Consider the following 21,697-nt stretch of genomic DNA (forward strand, 5'->3'; position numbering starts at 1 on the left):
AAAGAAGAGGGAGTCAAACTATTCTCCAAAGCACCTGAGGGTAGAACAAGAAGCAATGGGTGGAAACTAATCAAGGAGAGAAGCAACTTAGAACTGAGGAGAAATTTCCTGACAGTGAGAACAATTAATCAGTGGAACAGCTTGCCTCCAGAAGTTGTGAATGCCCCAACACTGGAAGTCTTTAAGAAGATGTTGGATAGCTATTTGTCTGAAACGGTATAGGGTTTCCTGCCTAGGCAGGGGGTTGGACTAGAAGACCTCCAAGGTCCCTTCCAACTCTACTATTGTATTGTAAAATCTAGGTGCATCTTATACTTTGGAGCGTCTTATACTCCAAAAAATACGGTACATTTTTTCCAATGCTTAAATATAAAGGTGCCACTAAGAACTGATTTGATTGCCTTATATTAATAATAAGAAAAAAGCAAAGGCAAACCATTTAGATCAGGGCTGTCAAACTCATGGCCCACAGTCTGGCCACATCCATGTCCGGTTTAGTGAAGGAGAAAAAAGTCCAAGCGACACGAGTTTGACACCCCTGCTTTAAATTCTGGATCAATTGAACATTATTCCAATCCAGCCTTTCCAAAGTTTTTCTTTACATACAGGGATTTCAGTTGTCTTAGTTCCTAGCTAGCATAGCTAAATTCCCTGGGATTTACCTGTGTAGAAACCTGTCTAGAGACCATCAAGTTGGGGAAAGGCTTATCTAACCAGTATTAAACAAGTAGTGTGTTCTATTACGTGAATTGTTTTTGTTTCATAATACCTATTACCTTAGTCAGAAGTATATCCTTCTGTTATTTCCATCTCTGTTGAAACCATCACTGGTCCCTTCTCTCTTTTTCTTTGCATTGCATAGCAAGAAATGTCATTTCAAGGCAGCATCTTGAGAAATTCTCTCTGAGAGCTGAATGGCCCCCACCCTGCTAGTGTTTGGTGAAGGGCCTCTTCACGCAGGCCGTTGGAGAGGATCACTAAAAACCCATTTTTTCCACTCATTCTGCCATCTTTACCCTTGTTTCTTATCCTGGTTATTGTTTCTTGTTTCTTTTAATATTTTAAGTAATTTGCAAACCACCGTAGTTGTTGGCAGTTGGTAGTGTGTAAATGTTAATAATAGAAATGCCAAATCAAGTTTTAACATCTGGCTGGCTGTGCGATGAACCATAATAAGGCCAAATTTTGATATCTGAACAAAGAATAGGCATTGTATTAAATATGAGGTTTAAAAGTGAAGCAAATTCAGTAAATACAGACTACATGCTAATTCAAACTGTAAGGGTGGATCCAGGTGAAACAAGTCCACTGGCTCCTTGCCAAATGACCCCAGCTATCTGCCTATGGGATAGATGTTTTCCCTTAGGCAATATCTGTTTTTTGTTCAAAGCCAAGCAATCTACTAACTGGAGACGTTACTCTTAGGTTGTGCAGCAAAGAACGAGAAGTTATTCTCTTAAAAATTCAGGTGGGCATCTCCATTACTTGACATCTGGGTTACAAAATACTCAGAGTATCTCTGTGTAGCTCTCTGTGAAAGTGTCTCTGCGAAAATGTCAATACGTTCCTTTCCGCCCCACAAGCCACTCATTTCCTGTTTCAATCAGCACCTTCCTTCTGGTTTCTAAAATGACATGTTTGCAGAAAGATTATAAAATAACCTTTCTTGTATTGAAGTCAGAGCAGAGTTAATTCTTTGGTTTGACTGTCTCTCTTTTCTTTTTTATTTACTCCATTGAAAAAATTTGCCTCTTTAAGTCATTCAGATATCTGAGAGTGGACTCTTTTTTTCATTACCAGCTTGCAGTTTAATTAATTCTGGAACTTGTAAACATCCAACCTAGATACCTCTCATTATTATCTCATAAGTGATCAAGCACAGGAGAGAGGCCAAGTATGGTGCTGGCTACTGAAATTCATTGCACTGTAATTGAAAATTTATAGTTGCACTCATTTATCCAACAAGGGAATCTCATATAGGATAATGTTTTATATGAAGGTGATAGGATGTTTTCAGAGAGAAGGCTGCTACCACACAATAAACCTCTGCAAAGGTATGTCTCAAAGGGGCTTTTTCCTTAAGGAAGACATTTTAATTTTCATCCAAGAATCATCTCCAGTTATGACTGATTCAGGGGTGGGTTCTGGCAGCTGCTACTGCCAGTTTGCTCATGGTCACGCAGCACACACACTTGATGCGCGCTGTGTGCACAGGCACAGTTCTATAAAAAAACAAGATGGCGGCGCCTATGGTGCCGTCGGGAGAACTGGTTCAGGGGCGTGGCAGGCCTGGGTCGCTGCTGGTTCCACTGACCCAGACCGCCAAGAGGGGCGGTTAGAGAGAATGAAATAATTTATATTCCTTTGCAGGCATCTGATCATTGGCATGCTCTGAGAACTGTTGAGGCCACTGGGGGTTTATCTGTTTCCCCAGGTTCACTGGATTCAGCGTTCAAATGGGTGTGGAGTCTTCTTTTAACTGCTGAAAGGACTGTGTAGTAAACAGGAGATATTGTAAGTGGTGTCACATTCTTCTCCCTTTGTTGAGAGAGGGCTGTTCAATTTTAACATAGACAGCTGTAGGAAGTTAGCATACGCACCCCTCCTAGAAGAATGGAATATTCTGAGAAATATTAAAAAGGCAGGATATTACATTTCCCTGGATGAGAAAAGGAGAAACATGTTTTTAAAGACAAAGCAGCTTCCTGCAGCTCCCTGCCCTACCTTCAGATCCAGGTTGATGAGATTAAGGCATGGCCCTCAGGACATGATAGGATTAGCCCTCTACCCATCTCACCCAGATTGCATCACCCAGCAAGGCTCAACCAACTTGGGACTCAGGACGGCCTACAGAGTTCCCGCTGCATGGCCCCGTGGGAGGCTGACAACCAATCAGAATACAAGCTCAAATTCAAAAGCCCAGAGAGGGTATAAAACTCAGGCATTCTCAGCAACTCTATCCTTTTTTTCTTCACCCAACATCTTCAAGGCATGTGATCCTATCCACGAATAAAACCATATTTCCAAACAGCCACCATGTTTCCAGTGTCTTTCTCCCTACTTGGAACTGAACCCAGAAGGACATTTCTTCCAACATGGCCTCTTTAACCCCTCTTTCGAACTAGTGGTCCTCTCTGTCCAGATGACTGCAAAGGAATACGAATCCTTCCATTTCCTCACCCCACCCCACTGAATCTCCATAGACATCTGCACAATTACTTTATTTTTCACAGTTTATGTTGTTTAAAAAAAAAGTGATTGACAAATGGGGAAGATTATAATCTGGATTACTTGCAAAGTGTTATTTGAAGCATCTAAATACACAACGAAGGTTTCATCTGGGAGTAGCCCATCTAATATTGACTAGAATAATTAAATAAAAACTATATTTGAAGACAAATTTCAATTTTGGAAAACAATTAGGAAAAGATTGGATAGAAAGAATGTATGAGATGCAATGAAAAACAAGTTATTTAAGCAGCTTCACACAACTTTATTTTGACTTTACATATGCTTAATTGGAATTATGGCAGCACAATATTTTGTAATGGGTTGCTTTTAATAGAATTTTATTCAGCTTCATTACTAAAAAAAATTAGCTTGTTTTGAATTTCAGCAATTAACACTGTATTTTTCATATGCCCTTGACATATATTAGTATTTCACTCATGTTACTGATTAGCCACTATCTTATGGTAATGGTGATGTAAGAAGAAGACAGTGACAAACCAATTCCTTACTGCATTAAGAAAATTACGTGGGCATACCCACATATTCACCAGGAGTTGCACTTGATTTTAGAGATTTGGTTTTAGAGATTTTTTTTAAAAACCCTAATAGTAACTTTAATATATTTATATGGCTCTGTGTTACTTGTCTGAATGTTTACATATATAATGACCCATTCGTAGAAACCATCACTTCAGCTGTTACTCTGAATCCTCATAAAAAGCATATTGCTGTCTTCCTACTAGAAATACATTAGCCTTTCTTTGTTTTTTTTTACAATCCCAACAGTATTCTGAAATAGCGACTGCAAGACCAATCCCCCCATTAGATGGAAGTAAGATATAGTTTGACATGGAATTATTTTATTATGATTTTATTTTTATTGCCAATGATGAGAAGAGAAATAAATAGGTTTTTCTGCTTTCTGTTGGTTCATTTTGGACAAAGTATCTTGAGCTAAGATTTTGCAAGGGAACAAGAGCTATACATACTTACACATGGTAGCTAAGAAACCCCATGTATCTGTCTCCTATATTGCTGGGATTCTGCCTCCTTAAAATTTATCACGGTCTTTATGCCACTTTTTTTATCAGCTCCTTCATATCGCAGGATAAGATTGATATTCCTCTATTTTTTTTTTATTTCCCATAGCTCACCCCAGTAAATGCTTCTGGCTTCACACAAATTATTACTAAAGGGAATCTGACTGGACACTTGATTTTGCATTTACTTCCTTCCTCTTATGTAGCATCTCAGAGTTAATTGAGAATTTCATCTTTGTCAGTTTGTAACTTCCAGTTATTTCAGGCAGCATTTTTTGTGGTATACATCTGAGTTCATCCAATCAGCACCATCTAACTCAACTCCTTTGCATTATTATTACATGGCATTTGTTTCAATGAACTAGTAGTGTTAAGAAAAAAAAAAGTAAAGAAGTCCCCGTGGATTTTACTCCACTAGTCGTTGCTGATTATAAAGGGTGGTATTGATCTCTGTTTCAAGGCCATTGAACCAACACTGTCGAAAGACATTTCCATGATCATGACATCATAGAATGCTGTTACCTTCCCACCAAAGTGGCACCTATTTATCTACTCACAATTTACATGTTTTAGAACTGCTAGGTGGGCAGGAGCTGGGGCAAAGATGGGAGCTCACCTCATTGCGTGGTGCTTAGGTTAGCATTTTAACCACTGAACCGCTACACTGCCCCATGTTAAAAAAAGAGTTACCCACAATAAATTATTCTAAAGGGAAAGGGATAGTCAGAGCTGATTCTTTGAAAAGATTGACATTCAGTAACAGTCATGACATATATCATAATTGATTACAGCTCTATTTCTGTGGCATTTAAACTTGACTAATTCTGGCCTTGAGTCAGTTCTGCTGTCCAGAAATGTTTACATAATTCTTTCCAAGACTGATAAAATGTATGGGGACTGAAACTTTCTGGTTATTGCAGACTCCTCAAATGGAGATTAAACATATACTGTATTCTCCACTCATTGAAGGGCAGGTAATATTACAGCTTGTATTTAACAATGATAGGGTGATAGAAATTCATTCTCAATCTTTGCCTATATTACTGAACTCAACTTTAGAAACTAGCAGACATAGATTCAGTCATGTGTGTAACACCTTTTTCAGGCTAATTTTAACTCATTGGCTAGCTGACTTGTCATTATATTGAAAGATACTTTTTCTTTACCATGCAAAATCACCAAAGATTCACATGGTTCAAATCTTAGGTCGAAGCAACCAGATCTATTGATATACTTTTCAGAGGTGTCAAACTGGCAGCCCGCATGCTGGATGGGTCACATGCAGGCCACACCCACCTCAGCTCCATGAATGGGAAAAACGCCACAAAACATCATGTGATGGTAACGTGATGTGGTAAGTTTGACACCTGTGCTTTACATTATTGGCTATCAGCGGACGTTTTAAGTATGCAAATAGTCAAAGGGACAGTAGGTGTAAGTCCACCCAAGATGAGCTAGCAAACCTACTGAGAACTTTGGGACAGTTGTTTTACCTCAAACTACTTCACAAGGCTGCTGTTGTTCAAAATGGAAAGAGGGAAGATTATAGTACAGGGCATGTTTTTCAACCTTGGCAACTTTAAGATGTGTGGACTACAATTCCCAGAGTTCACCAGCTACCCTGTTCCCCCCAAAATAAGATCTTCCCAAATAATAAGCCCAATTGGGCTTTTGAGCCCATGCCCTAAAATAAACCCTCACCTGAAAGTAAGCTCTCCCCGAAAAAATTGTAACACAACAGCAGCCATGAGGTAACCACTCTCGCTGCCTCCTGCACCTCAAAAATAATAAGACCTTCCTGAAAAGAAGGCCAAATGCTTATTTAAGGGGTCAAAAGAAAATAAGACCCTGTCTTATTTGGGGGGAAATATAGTAGTTCCTAGAATTCTGGGAGTTGAAGTCCACATAGTTTAAATTTGCCAAGGTTGAGAATCACTGCTATAGGTATACAATACGAAGAAGTACTGTAGGAAATGATGATGATTGATGAAGGGGTTACTACTCTGGCAAAAAGTTAGGATTATGGTATGTGGTTTAGCAGTGCAGCTCTGATCTTAGCATCAGCTGTTCTGTGTTCTTGACCATTCCCCAGTTACAACATTTATTTCTTAATTCCACTCCAGAACAATTCATTCATTCTAATAAGCACAAAAGATGATTAAGTAGGAAGACTTGCCATTTGGTCATTAGAAAGAGTGATTCATTCAGACCTGTTGGAAATTACTGCCATGATTCATAGACACTACATTTAGAATACATTTAGAACCTGTGTTGCTTTAGTTTCACAGATACATTGGTCGTATCTGTGACAATGGAATTCCATATATGAAATCAAAGCAACACAGGTGAAAAAGAAATGGGGTTTTGATTGTCACACACTGCCATCCTGACTTTTTTATTCTTAAATTGCTGATGCCGACAGTATCAACTAAAGCCTTTATAAGATTCGGGGGGAAATGGCAAATAAATGATGTTTGAGCATTCTTCTTTCTTCTATGTCAATGCATTTTTTTCTCTATAGAAGTCAGAGAAAAATACCTTTACTACCATAAAAGAAAAGTATTGACCAACTGATCATTTCATAAATGATCCATGGCCTGATGCAACTCCCCTACATGTGTTGAGCTAGAATAATTGTTTCTGTCATTTCTCTTTTTTTAAAAAAATGGCTTCAACTCAAGGTACAGTAAAAGAAAGTCAAGATTGATTAGATAGCAATAGCACTTAGACTTATATATCGCTTCATAGTACTTTAAAGCCCTCTCTAAGCGATTTACAAACTCAGCATATTGCCCCAAACAATCATTCCTCCTTAATGACTCTATAAGTTAATTCCATAATTCCTTTGGTTCTCTATCAATGTTCATCACTTCCAAATGATTCCTGATGTTCTCCTTGAAAATGGTACATGTATATTAAGATCACATGGAAGAAAGTCAGAAAAATATACATATATTACTATAATGCCGGTTTTACTTGGAAGATTGGCATGGAGAATTTGGATACCTCTTTCCTTTAGGAGGATGAGAACCGTATATTTATCTCTAATAGTTGAATACATATTATAGAATTAAACAAGCATTTATTTTAGTCCCTACAGCAGTGATGGCTAACCTTTTTGGTGCCAAGTGCCCAAAACGTGCACGCAAAACCCCAAAAAGCAATGTGAGCACCTCCCACGCATGTACCCCATCCCACCTCCTGTTTTGGCTTCCAGGTTGGTGCAGGAGATCTTCCAGGCCCAAAACAGGGTGCAGGGGTCATGCACATGCATGCAAACCCCCAACATGCAATTTGAGCACCCCCCACACATGCCCCCCCATCCCCCATGCATGCCTGCCAGAGACCCGAAAACCAGGTGGGAGGTGCACGCAGGTGTGCGATGAACCTGGGTTGGGGCAACAGCTGACATGCCTGCAGAGAGGGCTCTGCGTGCCACCTGTGGCATGCATGCCACAGGTTCGCCATCACGGCCCTATAGGATTATATTTCAGTCAGACTTTGTTTTATCCTGTCCTTGGAGGGGAGGTACTTGTATAGAATAGAATGATGTTTTTCATTGTTACTTCAAAAGGCTCGAGAAACAGATGCTTCTTAACTTTGAGATGGTCTCATTGCCTACTGCCATAAACTAATACTCCTTAACATTGATGGTCTCATCCTTGGCAGATATCCATAACCTTGAAACAATTCTCATTCCTGGCAGGACAAGGCAATGCATTCTAAGATAAGATAAATTCATCCTCCTTGTCCTTAATCAATTCCAGTGAGATGTGGCCATCAAAAACAGATGTCAGTCATGCTATTTAAGAGCTATTTAAGCTGTCAGAAATCCACCATGGGGTGTCACTTCAGTTTAGGTCTAACTAGAAGAGTGCTGCATGTTTGATGGCTTTAAAGAGTTCCATTCTACTATAACATGTTTAGGTGTCATGATTGTCAGAAAGGGCATAACATCTTTCTTTCTTTCTTTTGTCTTATTATATTCTTGAATATTTTTTATTGCTGCCTCATGTTTTGTTACTTTCCTATCCTGTTTTGAAATAAAACCTTATGTACTCATACTATATGACCAGTTCCAAAACCCAAAGAACCAATGGTATCACCCTCCTGGGCTCAGGACCGAGCAATGCAAGACCTGACTAAAACACGTTATGGTCGGGATGTGCAGTAACTATATAAATAAAATCGAAGGGTCAACAGTAAAAAGTAGGTCAGCCACACTGAGCGATCACAAAATGTTGCCATTGTTTTTCTGAATCCTGAATTGGTATTTGCTCAAATTGCTTGAGTAGCAGGAAAGACTTTTTACTTTGAGTAAAAAAATCTCTCTTGATAAACTAGCTCTTGGTGTGTACATATGTGCTAGGTATAAAGATAGCTTCCTCCTGGCTTAATTCCAGTCATAGCAATATGTCAAGATAAGCTACTTTGATGCAATGAGAGTGAGAGCATACCCTTCCCTTTTTGGAAAGTACAACTTTGCAGACTTGGCAAATATCATCCAAGCCTGGAAATATTTGACATTGTAAACAATTGCAGTACCTTTTGCAATGCATTGCTTTTTAGGATTTTTTTCAGGCTCGGGACAGATGACTAGCATGAAAACTTTGACAGCTTTGAAAAACATAGATGTTAACTTCCACACTTTCAGGGGCACAAAAAGGGAATGAGAGAAACTAAAATATTATGGGAGTTTTTGGGCAGAGAGCCTCCAAGAGAACTGCTGCCAGGTCAATGTATTGCCTCCACTGTTAAATGAGTTAGCTCCTTGTAAGTCCAGAGTAATTGTACATTCATTGCTGCTTCCATTTAGGGATATGGTATTCTGTCACAGGGAAGAATTATCTCACTCCTAACCAAGGGAAGGCTGTTAGAAATCTTTCTCAGAAAGCATGAGCAGATTAAAGCTAGCCCCTTTTTCTCACTGACAAATGCAAAAGTCAACATTACTAAAGCCCATTGAACTGTTAGCAGCAATAACACACTGAATCACAATGAAAAACTCCATCTTCAGTTGGTTGTTGTTTTGTTTTTCAATGTCATTTTATGGTATGAGATTTACATGTCCAGCCACTACCAAATCTAAAATTCCGGTGGAAAAAAAAATAGATTAACATCCATGAGCCAGGATCGACTAATACGGACCTAATTACAAAAAGGTTACTTTTCTCAATAATGACTGCAACTGCTTTTGCCTATTCAAAGCTAGTCTGAATAAATATCAAGCTGGAATATTGATTGCACTAGCCTAATAATCACAGCTAGAAGGAAAGCAAATTAAAATTTTATCCAGTGTCCACAATGCCTCCTAGAAATATAGCTCCATTGGCAAATAATCATAACTCACATTTTTAGAATTTTATTTTCAACATAACCAAGAATAGGCATTGACTGCTAAAAGTTGTACACCTCATGTATGCCTTCCTTAGAATGGTTGCTTTAGAAATCATCAAATTTGGTTGGACAATTAAATGGGAAAGAAAGATTAAAAGAAGCTTAGTTAACAGACCATTGATATGTGTTATATTTTTAGAGATTAGCATTACTATCTATTTTGAGAAAAGCATCAGCATGAATTTAGCCAGAAATACAAGGCGTTGAAATGAACGAACGAATGAATGGCTTGAAATTGCCCCCCTGAAATGTCTATGTGATATTCTTAATTCTACAATACAGCAACATTATCCAGAAGGATAGCTTTAAATGTGCTAACCTAAAATTTGGGTAGAAATTATGGTTGAATTTTAAAATGTTCTTACTCCAAGAAAGGTGTGGGGTTTGTGTGTGTGCGTGTCATAGAAAAAAGAACATTAATTAGAAGGGAGAAAAATTATATTCACTATATTTTAATATTAATTAAATTAAATATTAATTTTTTTTCACCTAGTTTCATTCTCAGTATGTAGCTGACAGCATAATACTTAAAGTTCAAGTGCCATTCTTGCCTCCCCTGGACACAAATTGCATAATTGAAGTCTAAGGACAGCTTTTTATTATAGATGTTATACAGTACTCTGCAGTACTGCAACACTGTTCTGTAGCTAGTTGATGCTTGTAGACTGCAAGCATTATATGGAAGTTTCTAATTATCAGAAATCAGAAAACCATATTCTTTATGTTACTCAAGTAAAAAGGTAAATATGTCACTTTATAGTATTTTATTTGTTTTTTCTTCTAATTTTTTTGTTTTGAGGGGAGTATTTTCTCTACTGGAGAAACAATTCCAAAACTATCTTGTCTAACGACATTGACTGATTATGGGAGCTGAGCTGGTGGATTTCTCCCTCCCTCCCTCTCTCTCTCTCTCTCTCTCTCTTCATCATTTCTTACTATCTTCTGGCAAATTTGAACAGGGACATCCAGCTTTCTCTGTATCCTGGTCCATGAGACAGAGGATTTCTATACTGCATAAATAATTCTCTTTTTCTCTTGTGAATTGACTTTAGGCTAGTTTCTCTCTTTTTGAAGTAGCTCTTTGACTGCTTGTTTGCATTACAGTGCAAAGTCTGCTATGTGTGCTTCACATCTCCCTTCATTTCTGTAATCATGATGATAGGCAAACAAATGCAAATCAAAGTGCATGTGTGAGTGAAAATATGCATAAAGAGAAAAAAATGCTATGTAGTAAGCATTTTAAAATACACATATGCCTCTTGCGTCAAAAATCAAGCTGTTTTTAAATTATAAACTTTTAAATTAAATAGTTATTAATCATTACTTGCAAATAATTAAAAAACAGCAACATGGACTTGAGCCTCTTTTACCATCTTCTTTATAGCTTAATAATATGACTAATTCATTCTGTACATCTATCCATCCTTTTGTAATGTTATGAGTTCTGCAGTTCTGTACACCCACCACTGTGAATAAGATTCTTGACAGGAAAGCCAATACGTACAGAGCATCAGTTTGTGATGAATGTCATGGTTTTTTTTTTAGGGAACAGAAGTCCTTCAAATTGGACACCTTGGAATTTGATTCAAACTGGGGGCTTGTGCTGGAGAGGAGAGGTTGTCCTTCCACTTCCAAAATGTTGGTGAAATATATTTCTATCTGTAAATATATTAATTGGGATTATTGCTACACCTTCAAAATGGGGATAACACTTCCATTATTTACAGAGTATTTGCTTTGATATCAGAAAAAGGTTAGCAGAGGAAACTACGGTAATAGGAAGAAAAGGATGATCCTTAATGGATATTGGGTATCTCATAATGAGCTGTATCTTACTCAGCCAGTGTTCAAAACGAAGCAGAGATTTAAAAGACATCCTGACTAAAGAAAACAAATCTGTAAGATGTTTTTCTCCCTTCTTACATTAACAAAACAATCTCCTGCTAATGAACTACCTGCAGTTTTTCAGAAAGTGTTGTACTTTGCCAGTAGATAGGCAACTTTAATCAACTTTGATTTTTCCTCAGCTAAGGTTGGTAGATCAACTGGTAGATTAGTGAATTTTTGTTGTTGATGATCATGTGAATTAGACCCAAGTTATTCAGTTTTTCTCAGGTTTCTTTTATTTGGTATTATTAAAATAAGGTATGACCTTTTTTTTCTAGATCTAAAGAAATATCTTTCTTTACATTTCTTCTTCAACAGTAAGAACTACCTTCTGATCATTGAATTCAAAGCTATCTCACCCCTCAGTATGATTTGGGTCTTCAAAAATTTTAGCAAGGGGTTCTCTTCCCGGTTGCTGGGTGGGTGTGGGTGTGGCCATGGTGAGTGTGGCCTAGTTAGCCTCCTACACCATGGTGGTGGGGAACCTTTGCCCTCCCGGGCTCCAGACACTTTCCTCAAGCCTCTGGGGGAGTGAAAACAGCCTCCCCAGGCTCTGGAGGCCCTATAGAGGCCAGAAATGGGTCCGTTTTTTGCCCTCCCAGAGCCTCTGCGCGGGCCCTGCATTTACCTGAATCCAAAACGGGCCATGTGGGGACTCCTGTGAGGGGTGGGTGAAGTCAACCAGGAGTGGGATTTGGGGGTTCTCTGAACTGCACAGTATTTTAGCTAGAGGTTCTCCCAAACCCCTGCAAATCCCCAGCAGCCCATCCCTGATTTGAGGAATATGCAAATGTAATTGAGCAATTAAATATTAAGGACAATTAATACAATTTAAAAAAATGTTTTAAGTCTACCAACAGACTGACTAAAAATCTTGTAACAATTCACATCATTTCTGAAGCAAATTATTTTTTAAAAAAAATCCAGAGCAAATTATCTTGTAAAGGTATGTTTTCTCTAAAGATTCCACATCTTATTCATTTGTGCCTGAACAATGTATAACATTCAGCAAGCTAGAATAGCACATCACTAGCATATTTCTTCTCCCAGTGCGTCTGCTCTTGACCTGAAGAGCAGAACAGAACTAGTTCAGGAAGGCTATAAGTACCGATTTTGTGGTATCCTTTCACCCTCCTTTCCTGCAGCTGTACTAGATTAACTGAAAGGCATGTCAGTGATCAAGGATGCAGGTATTAACAGTGTTGTAGCAATAGTGAGAGTGAATTCTGCTTATAATTTATGATGGAATTGTTTATCTTATGCCTCAAGTCAGCCATATTTTGGGTGTTGTTTCCTACCTTCATAATTGTCAGACAGTTGAATGTTCTGGGTATCAGTTATGGGAGCAGTAATTGTTGTATCCCAGGTGTCAATCTGTGCAGTAAAGAGCTCTCATTGGACAAGACGCACTGAGTATGCAGGCGGGAGAATTACACGTTCTAATTGGTTGCTGGTTTGACAGCTGCCTTATAAAAAGCTGTCAAACTGAAGTTGCTTGTTCTGTTTTTTAGAGTTATAATACAATACAATACAATAGTAGAGTTGGAAGGGACCTTGGAGGTCTTCTAGTCCAACCCCCTGCCTAGGCAGGAAACCCTAGTTCTTGAATAAACACTTCTGGTTGACTTGCCTCTCGCCTCAGTCCGTGATTCCTTGTTCGGAATACATAAAAGTAATCTTAATAGTCCTAGAGACAAGCGGGATGATCTGGATTTTTTGTTGTTGTCTTCATGGCAAAGACTTCTGATTCTAATCCTGTTTAACAAGAACTTTTCTTTGAAAATAAAGTACTTCTCTAGCTGTGTAGCTGTGGTAATGGATTTCGTACATTATCAAGAAAGCATGCAAAAATCATGGTCTATCATTCATTTTTTCCTACTGCATCAATAAGAACTCCAATACTGCCATGCAAAATGCTTCTAAAAGAAATGTAATAGTGTTGTATAAATTTCAATTTCAATTATTAAATATGTCAGAGTGGCAACGATATTAGATGTTGCCACAAAGGTTGGCATCCAGTCTAGATTCTGGAGAAAATGATGTTAAGAGATTTTCCTCCTTATTGATATTTCTATCAACTCACTTATCTAGAAGTGCTATTGTTTCATTTATCACTTCCCCAAATCCTTCATTCCTTAAGGGTTTTTATTCTTATCTACTTTGTGGGTGAAGACTTATTTATCCCTGAGCTCTCAAATAGTGGCTAGAAGCTCCTTTTATTTCATAAATCTCAAGACTATCATTATTGTGTTACAGTGATGACAAATAATACCAGATTCCACACCTCAAAGCAACCATCAGGACCAACAGAAGACCCTTGTGTATCACTGTTGCTGCAATCTCTATTATACCCTCAATAAAAAAAATCCAGAGCTATATCTTTTACTGCGTGTCCTCTTTTTTAAATTTTGTATCCCCATAGAAAGCCATTATGTAATTATGTGTAGGGAGTGCAGAGGTAAAATTGAAATTTAGAAAATTCTTTCTTTTAAAGTTTCTTTTCTAATGTTTTTGGATCAGGATACTTTGTACTGAAAGGTAACTCCTGCAATTGTTTTTTGCAGATGTATAATGTTGTACCTGTTATAACTTTTTTTTTAATTTCCCCAAATTCTTTCTACTGATTTGCCATTATATACCTGACAAGCAACTATAATAAATACTCCATGAGGGACCACACAGCTGCCATTCACAACACAAAAGCCATTAAATATATTACTGTAGAGCAGTGACGTGCGGTGAGGGTTATGGCTGGGGAGGCTGGTGACGTCATCAGGAAGGTGGGGAATGGGACCACGTGTGCAGACCACGTGTGCAGACCACGTGGTCTTGTTCTCCGCCTTCCTGAGTGAACATTAAGGGGACCGCGGCATAGCATTACTTCCTCCACCGGCACCAGTCCCTTTCACCCCGCTCAAGCCTTGCCGCCTGCAGCCACCGCCCGCCCTCGCTGCTCCTTTCGTTGCTTGCCCGCCCGCCTCTAAGGCACGCCAAAGCCTCCTTCGTCCCCCCCCAGCGCGCGCCCTTTTTATTTCCCGCGACACCCCCCCCCCATTTTGGGAAAGCTTTCCCCATTGCCTGGGGGGTGAGGGGGGCGGCTCCTCTCCCCCCACTCCCTCCGTCCCTGCCTCTCTCCTCAGCCCCAAAGCTCCGTCCGCGCGACTCACTTCCAAGGCGGTGGCTGCTCCATCCCGCTCCGGCTCTGGAAGCGACCGAAGATCAGGCTGCGTCGCTCGCTCGCTCGCCGGACTGCTTCGGCGCCATTCTGGCTACCTTCGTCCATCCGCGCCCGGGAGACGCGGAGGCAGAAATGTTGTCGGCGCCTCCAGATGACGAACCAGTCGCTTGCTTTCGTCATCGGGAGGCCGATAACATTTCTGCCTCCGCGTCTCCCGGGCGCAGATGGACGAAGGTAGCCAGAATGGCGCCGAAGCAGTCCAGCGAGCGAGCGAGCGAGGCAGAGAGCGAGGCAGCGAGATCTTCGGTCACTCGTCCACCGGACTGCTTCGGCGCCATTCTGGCTACCTTCGTCCATCCGCGCCCGGGAGATGCGGAAGCAGTCCGGTGGACGAGTGACCGAAGATCTCGCTGCCTCGCTCGCTGCCTCGCTCGCTTGCTCGCCGGACTGCTTCAGCGCCATTCTGGCTACCTTCGTCTATCCGTGCCCGGGAGATGCGGAAGCAGTCCGGTGGACGAGTGACCGAAGATCTTGCTGCCTCACTCGCTGCCTCGCTCGCTCGCTCGCCGGACTGCTTCGGCGCCATTCTGGCTACCTTCGTCCATCCGTGCCCGGGAGACGCGGAGGCAGAAATGTTGTCGGCCTCCCGATGACGAAAGCAAGCGACTGGTTCGTCATCCGGAGGCGCCAACAACATTTCTGCCTCCGCACCTCCCAGGCACGGCCGGACGGATGTATATAATATTATATATATAGTATATAATATTATATACTATTATTCCATGAAGAGAGGTGAGGCCCTGCCTCCCTTGCCTCTACTGACCGCACGTCACTGCTGTAGAGGCAAAAAGGGGTTTTCCCTTCTATTTATATGGAATAAAAGGTAGTGAAAAATGTCAGTGGGAAGATGTTTTCCTTCTTTGCATTAATCTAAGAGACAATATCCCAGTTCTACAAGCTATCAAAATAAAGTTCTTATCATAGTATCAAGTATTTGTGCTAATAGCTATGTTCTGTTCTCTCACATAAAGAATCATAGGACTGAAACTCTGCAAGAGAACTATGGTATTTAACCACCCAGTGCTGATATCAAAATCTGGTATTTATTGATTCTGTCAATATTCTGGAAATTTAGCCATCATAATGCTCCCTTTCTTTAAACCTATTAAGCGATGCTGGGCGTATAGAGTTAGAGTTGGGCAATCTTTCTCACAATGCTTCCAAATAAAATCTTACAGCAACTTATTTAAAATTGATGTCCTCTAGAAGATTTGGATTTTTTAAAAAATGCATCATTCCTCAGTTAGAAGAGCCAACGATTGAAATAAACTAATGAATATTGTGTAGAAATGTGGACTTCATCTTTCCCAATTTTCAGTGTTAGCTAGGAAATGTTTACAATTGAAGTCCACATTTTTTGATGGCATCAGGTAGCTAATCTCAGCATGGTGAGAATAGCTACAAGGAATTGCAGTTAGCTAGTAAAGTCACCATGGCACAGAATAGACAACTTATTTTTACTTATTTGGCTAACATGTCCTGAAACTGGGGTCCACTAGTGCAATTACTATGCTACAGACAAAAAGAAGAAGGGGATCTATAATGAAATAGCTTTCTTTGTAGATGTGTGTGCACATGCATGTAGTAATATAGCCTTTAAACAAAGAGGAGAAAATACCTTTCAAAATGTAAATATCACTAATTCTTTTTTTAAAACAAGTTTTATTGGTTTTTACAATTTTTTTCAGGGAAAAAGGGTTTAAAAGGGTATAAAATTTTTTGACAGCTACATAGTGCGGGGGAGAGCAGTCCCCCCAAGTCTCACAACTTTTACAGACAAGAATAGAAATACATCAACATTTGAATAGAGATTAGCAGTTTTAAGTTTAACACTAAGTTATCAGTATATTTCAATCATTTTTTTGTATCACTTCCGTTAAGGTACATTATAACAACAATTGCAATAATGTTTCAAGTCACTTTTGTGATCTGAGTCTTCTAGTTGTTGCATCCTCCCCCCCGTCCATTGGCAGAGCCTCAGCCCCTCCCTCCCTCATCTCTTGTGTACCATCCCCCATTTCATCTAGGAGAGCACTATGTTTTTTAGTGAAAGTCTCCGCCTCCACAACTGTATTGATTCTAATTCTGCTGCCCTCCCAGAAAATCAACATGCCTTCTGGTAATAACCATCTAAACCAGACCCCTTTATTATATAATTTTTTTTGCTAAAGAGGAATATTTCTTCCTCTTATCTCTTACTTTCTTTGGAATCTGTTTAAGAATGGTTATTTCTTTATCTTTATATTTTAGTGGTACTCCCCTTTGAGCTCCTAGAACCTCATCTCTTGTAGTCTTTCTAAGAAATTTAACATGAACTTCCCTTGGAACATTGTGTATTCTTGCATATGCTGAATTAATCCTATAAATCAAGTCTATATCCCACCACAGCTGTTGTTTATCTCTATTAATATATTCTGCTAGTATTGTGGTCATAATCTCCTTAAGAACTTCGTTCTCAACTTCTGGCAAGTTTTCGAAGCTAAGGAAAAAAGACATCCTTTCAAATTCCATTTTTATCATGTGGTTTTCAAATTCTACATTCCCCCTTTGGATTGTCTTAACCTCGTCCCTCATTCCAACCGCACTCTCCTCCAGTACATCTATTCTCTGTTCATTCCATGTGGCTTGTTGTTTCGTTTCTCTGAGCTGATCATTTAAGTCTTTCAGTTGTTTTTTCATTTCGTCCTGTCCCTTTAAGATAGATTGAAGCATCTGGTGAATAGATAAGTCCTTTGTACTCTCTTCAGGGGCTTTAGGTTGTAGAAATGACCCCAGTTGTGACTGCTGAGTAATTGGACTAGATGTAGAAGATGTCGGGGCCGATGAAGCCTTGCCAGGCAGTAATTTACTAATATCACTAATTCAAAGAGAGGAAAAATTGTCAGTTTAACAGAGGCACCATTGGTGTCATGCTTCACATTAGGCTTGGCTATTAATGTTGGCTCTTCAGATGGTTGGTTTTTTTAAAACAATGTTTATTTGTTTTTGAACAAGGACAGACAAACATAAAAATAAAAAAACTATCTTCCATTACAAATTGTAGAAAGTGTGTCAGTTGGTTACAGTATTTCCATGCATCTCTTCCATAGTCACCACCTGCTTTTCATATCAAATCGCATATTTTAAATTCACCTATATTCATGTATAATTTGACTATAATTGTTTTTACATCCTTTTATATATATAATATTCAAAATCTAGAATAGGATTATATCATAACATTCCATTAAATCATCCTAAGATCATCCAATCACAATACATCTTTATAACATATTCTAGATAAAAATTTTAAACGTCCTCTCATAAACTCCATGTGTTGTTTATATAAAATTTCATATTATCAAACTAATATATCTATATGTATTGTTATCAGTATTAATCATTATTTAACTATAGCTATTGTCACTTCATTTTATACATACTACTAGTAAACTGAATTTAGCTAAATTTTTATTATACATTTTCATTGCATCAGCCTGTATCTTTCCAGTAATAGTACGGTCTTATATCTCTTGCCATTTGTAGCATTAATGTTCTAGTTACTTTCATAATAAATCTTGTATAAACTTCTCTTGACAACTTTGTTGTCAGTATCCATAGTTTTCTTATCTCTCTGCTCAGTTTTTTCTTTCATCTTTTGAACTCTGTCCTCCACTTTCTTCATTTAGTAAACATCCTCAGTTTCTCCATCATATTTTTCTGTTTTGTATTCCATATTCTCCAATCTCTTTTCAATTCTCTCTGTCACGACTAATAGATTTTGAATTTCAAACATAATCATTTGCAATGTTACAGCTTCTTTTTCCTGCTAAGCCATTCTTTCAATTTTGCAGACACTGCCACTATAGGGTTCAAGGCTATTTTAATAAACTTCAAACAGGTTCATTTATTATCTTTCAAATCAAAATGTTGCCTTCCCTCCAATAGCTAGTGATAGAACTTCCAAAAGGCACCTGTATAAACAACTTGTGCTCTTCCTACTTTCACTGTCAGTAACCAAACTGAAAGAACCTTGAATCTCAAGTGATCAAAGAGAAAGAAGAAAAAACATGTATACAGCCTCCAGTCTCTAAGTGGCAGTGTAACTGCTTTTCCTCCTGTTGTTACAACCCTCTTTATAATTCTTATTATTATCTTCTTTATATTCCAAGTTTAAGAAAGAAAGAAAAACCTTAAATGGAGATGAAAAACAATCCAATCAATCAAACCAAGCATTATAAAAAAAGAAGGATAATTTTAATCCATGGGTATAAGCAAAAGTGAAAAAAGAAGAAGAAAGAATTAATCCATTCAGTTTAAAAAATAGGGAGCCCTTGCAAAAGTTCCATCCATGAAAAAAAAATACTGGATAACACACTAAGTTCAATGCAGATCAATCTTGTGCCTATAGTCTTCTATCTTCAATCTTAACTTAATTTTTTTTTCTTGGGTAGTCTCTTCCTCTAATAATAAAATTTCCTCACCAATTCGACATACTTTCTCTTTCCGCTTTCTTCCCTTTCCGGAGCTGTCCCAACTTCAGCAGCTTCATTAGCTGCATTTCTGTTGCCAGAAAAAACGGCTATCCTGGATCTTTCAGGGACTTTGTGGTGTCCCTGAGATCAGCAGGAGGTGCCCTTCTCAATCACCATCTCTGTGGGACGGTTTAGGTCCAAATGGATCATCCAGTGGCAGAAATTCGACTGCAATCTCGGAGCACCAAGATCGCATGTCGTGCCGTCGCGACGACAGCTCTCCTCCAGGTGGTTGCTGATTTAGACTGAAATAGTAATAGAAGAAGCATCAGAAACAATAAATCCAGGTGATCATAAAGCTTCTTGTTCTTATAGAATCCAAACTATTTTTCTTTGTTTCTAATTGACCTTTTCTACATCAAAAGCTGGGCAAGGGTGAAACCTTTGAAAACCTGCTTATACAAAACAGTTCCTTGAACGTCAGTCAGATACCATGGTGACAGATATGGGGGCTGAGATCACCATGATACAGGTGATGCAATGACTTTGTTCCTTTCTTTTTCTAAGCAGAAGACAGACTGAGATCTGTTTAATGTTATCGTGCGTCTTTACAAATAGTTTTCTGGAGAATTTTAAAAAAATTGCTAATTAACAAATAAATGGAAATAAATATGTGCCCTATATATCAGCACAAAAGAGAGTGAATATAAACGGTAGAAACTATCAAGTTTGGAGCACACAAATTAATTTCAAGTAGAATTCTGCATCCAGAACTCAAAATCACTGAACATTGAGCAATTCCAGACTGGCTGTTTGCTTTCAGGAATGGAATTAGTATGTTGGTTCGTCTTTTATTAGACGTTTTCAGAATGATAGGTTTACAGTGGGAAAATCTCTGGAAAGGAAATGAATTATCTTATTTCAGATTGGCCTTGTGTATTTTGGATCCTGCCTATGAGACAGTGGAAGATGAAGTATTGTTCAGTATTTAATTAATTAGTTAGTTTTTATATTCCTTTAACTAGCAAATGGTTCAGTACCCATTGTTTTCCTTTAAGCAGGAGTGTGTAATTTGTTAGGGCCAAGAATAACACTTCAAAAATTGTGAAGCATAAATACAGCTTCTATTTGCTACTGTAGTCTCTAACAGTCATATCTGTATTTAGGATCACATAGCTAGAGTAGAAGCTTCTCCACAGCAGTTGTATAAGTCTAGGAAAAGATTTGACTGATTTAAGGAGTTTCAAAAAGATGGTGTGTGTGTGTGTGTGTGTGTGTGTGTATTCACATGAAATCTGAAGCATTTCTTTCCAACTAAATCTCATTATTGCACAACTATAATCTTTATTATTGCCATACTCTATTTAATATTTTCTCATTTTTAATGTTGGAAACTATTTTTGGAGGCCACTGAGAGACACTCCTAAAGCTTTCAGAGGATGTTGGAGCTTCAGGTTTTGGCTTTAAGGAAGAGCTGTGCTCTGGCTCAGTGCGAAGCCTGAAAACAATTGGAATGAGGTCATTTTGGGACGTTGCTTAAGTAATCCAGGGCAGGAAAGGAGATATATAACTCATCCTGTCTCCAAATCAAAATCTCACATGGATTTCCATCTCTGGCATATAATTTGGAATATAGTTTGCAATTTGTTAGGCAACTCTGTGTACCAAAACCATTTTTGAGGTGGGATTCACTTACCTTCCCTACCGGTTTGCAAATGTGAGCGTGCTCAACACATTTTTTGAATTATGGCAACCAGAACTAGACACAGTATTTCAAGTATGGCCTTACTAGGGCAATATAGGCAGTACTATCCCTTCTCATGATCTTGATGGTATCCCTCTGTTGATGCATCATAGGACTGCATGTGGCTTTTTTGGCAGCTGCAGCACACTGCTGGCTCATACTTAAGTGATGGTCCACTATGGCACCTCTCAAAGTTACTACTGTGAGCCAGGTAGTACCTATTCTGCACCTGTCCATTTGATTTTTCCTGCCTAAGTGCAGGACCTTATTTTTCTGAGCACTGAATTGCAGCCCATTGTTCAAATCTGTCAAGATCCTTTTGTATCTTCAGTCCATCTTCTAAAGTGTTGGCAAATCTCCCCCCACCCACCCAAGCTTGATGTTGTATACAATTTTGATGAGTCCTTTTATATCCCCTCATTAGATCATTTATGAAGATATTGAAGAGTAATGGTCCTAAGACAGAGCCTTGAACTACTCCACTGCATTCTTCCCTCTGTGTAGATATACAGTAGTTCCATTGAGGACTAGATGTTGAGAGCGGTTGGTCTGCTAGTTGTGAATCCATCTGGTGGTGATGTTGTCTATCCCACATTTTTTTAACTTACCAAGAAATAGGCTATGATCTACTTTGTCAAATGCCTTACTGAAATCTAAGTAAACTAAGTCCACAGTATTTCTCTGATCCACTAATTTAGTCATTTTA

General features: G+C 38.8%; 1 long non-coding RNA gene across 1 annotated transcript; it reads left to right on the forward strand.

Annotated features, from left to right (window-relative positions):
- Nucleotides 1-1,389: 1,389 nt before the first annotated feature.
- On the forward strand, nucleotides 1,390-11,412 carry LOC309390137. The gene is made up of 3 exons (XR_014175071.1): nucleotides 1,390-1,468; nucleotides 5,478-5,625; nucleotides 11,214-11,412. It is a non-coding gene; the product is annotated as an uncharacterized lncRNA (long non-coding RNA).
- The last annotated feature ends 10,285 nt before the right edge of the window (nucleotides 11,413-21,697 follow it).

The sequence above is a fragment of the Natrix helvetica genome (assembly GCF_964273705.1).
Source record: "Natrix helvetica genome assembly, chromosome: 3".
Taxonomy (NCBI): Eukaryota; Metazoa; Chordata; class Lepidosauria; order Squamata; family Natricidae; genus Natrix; species Natrix helvetica.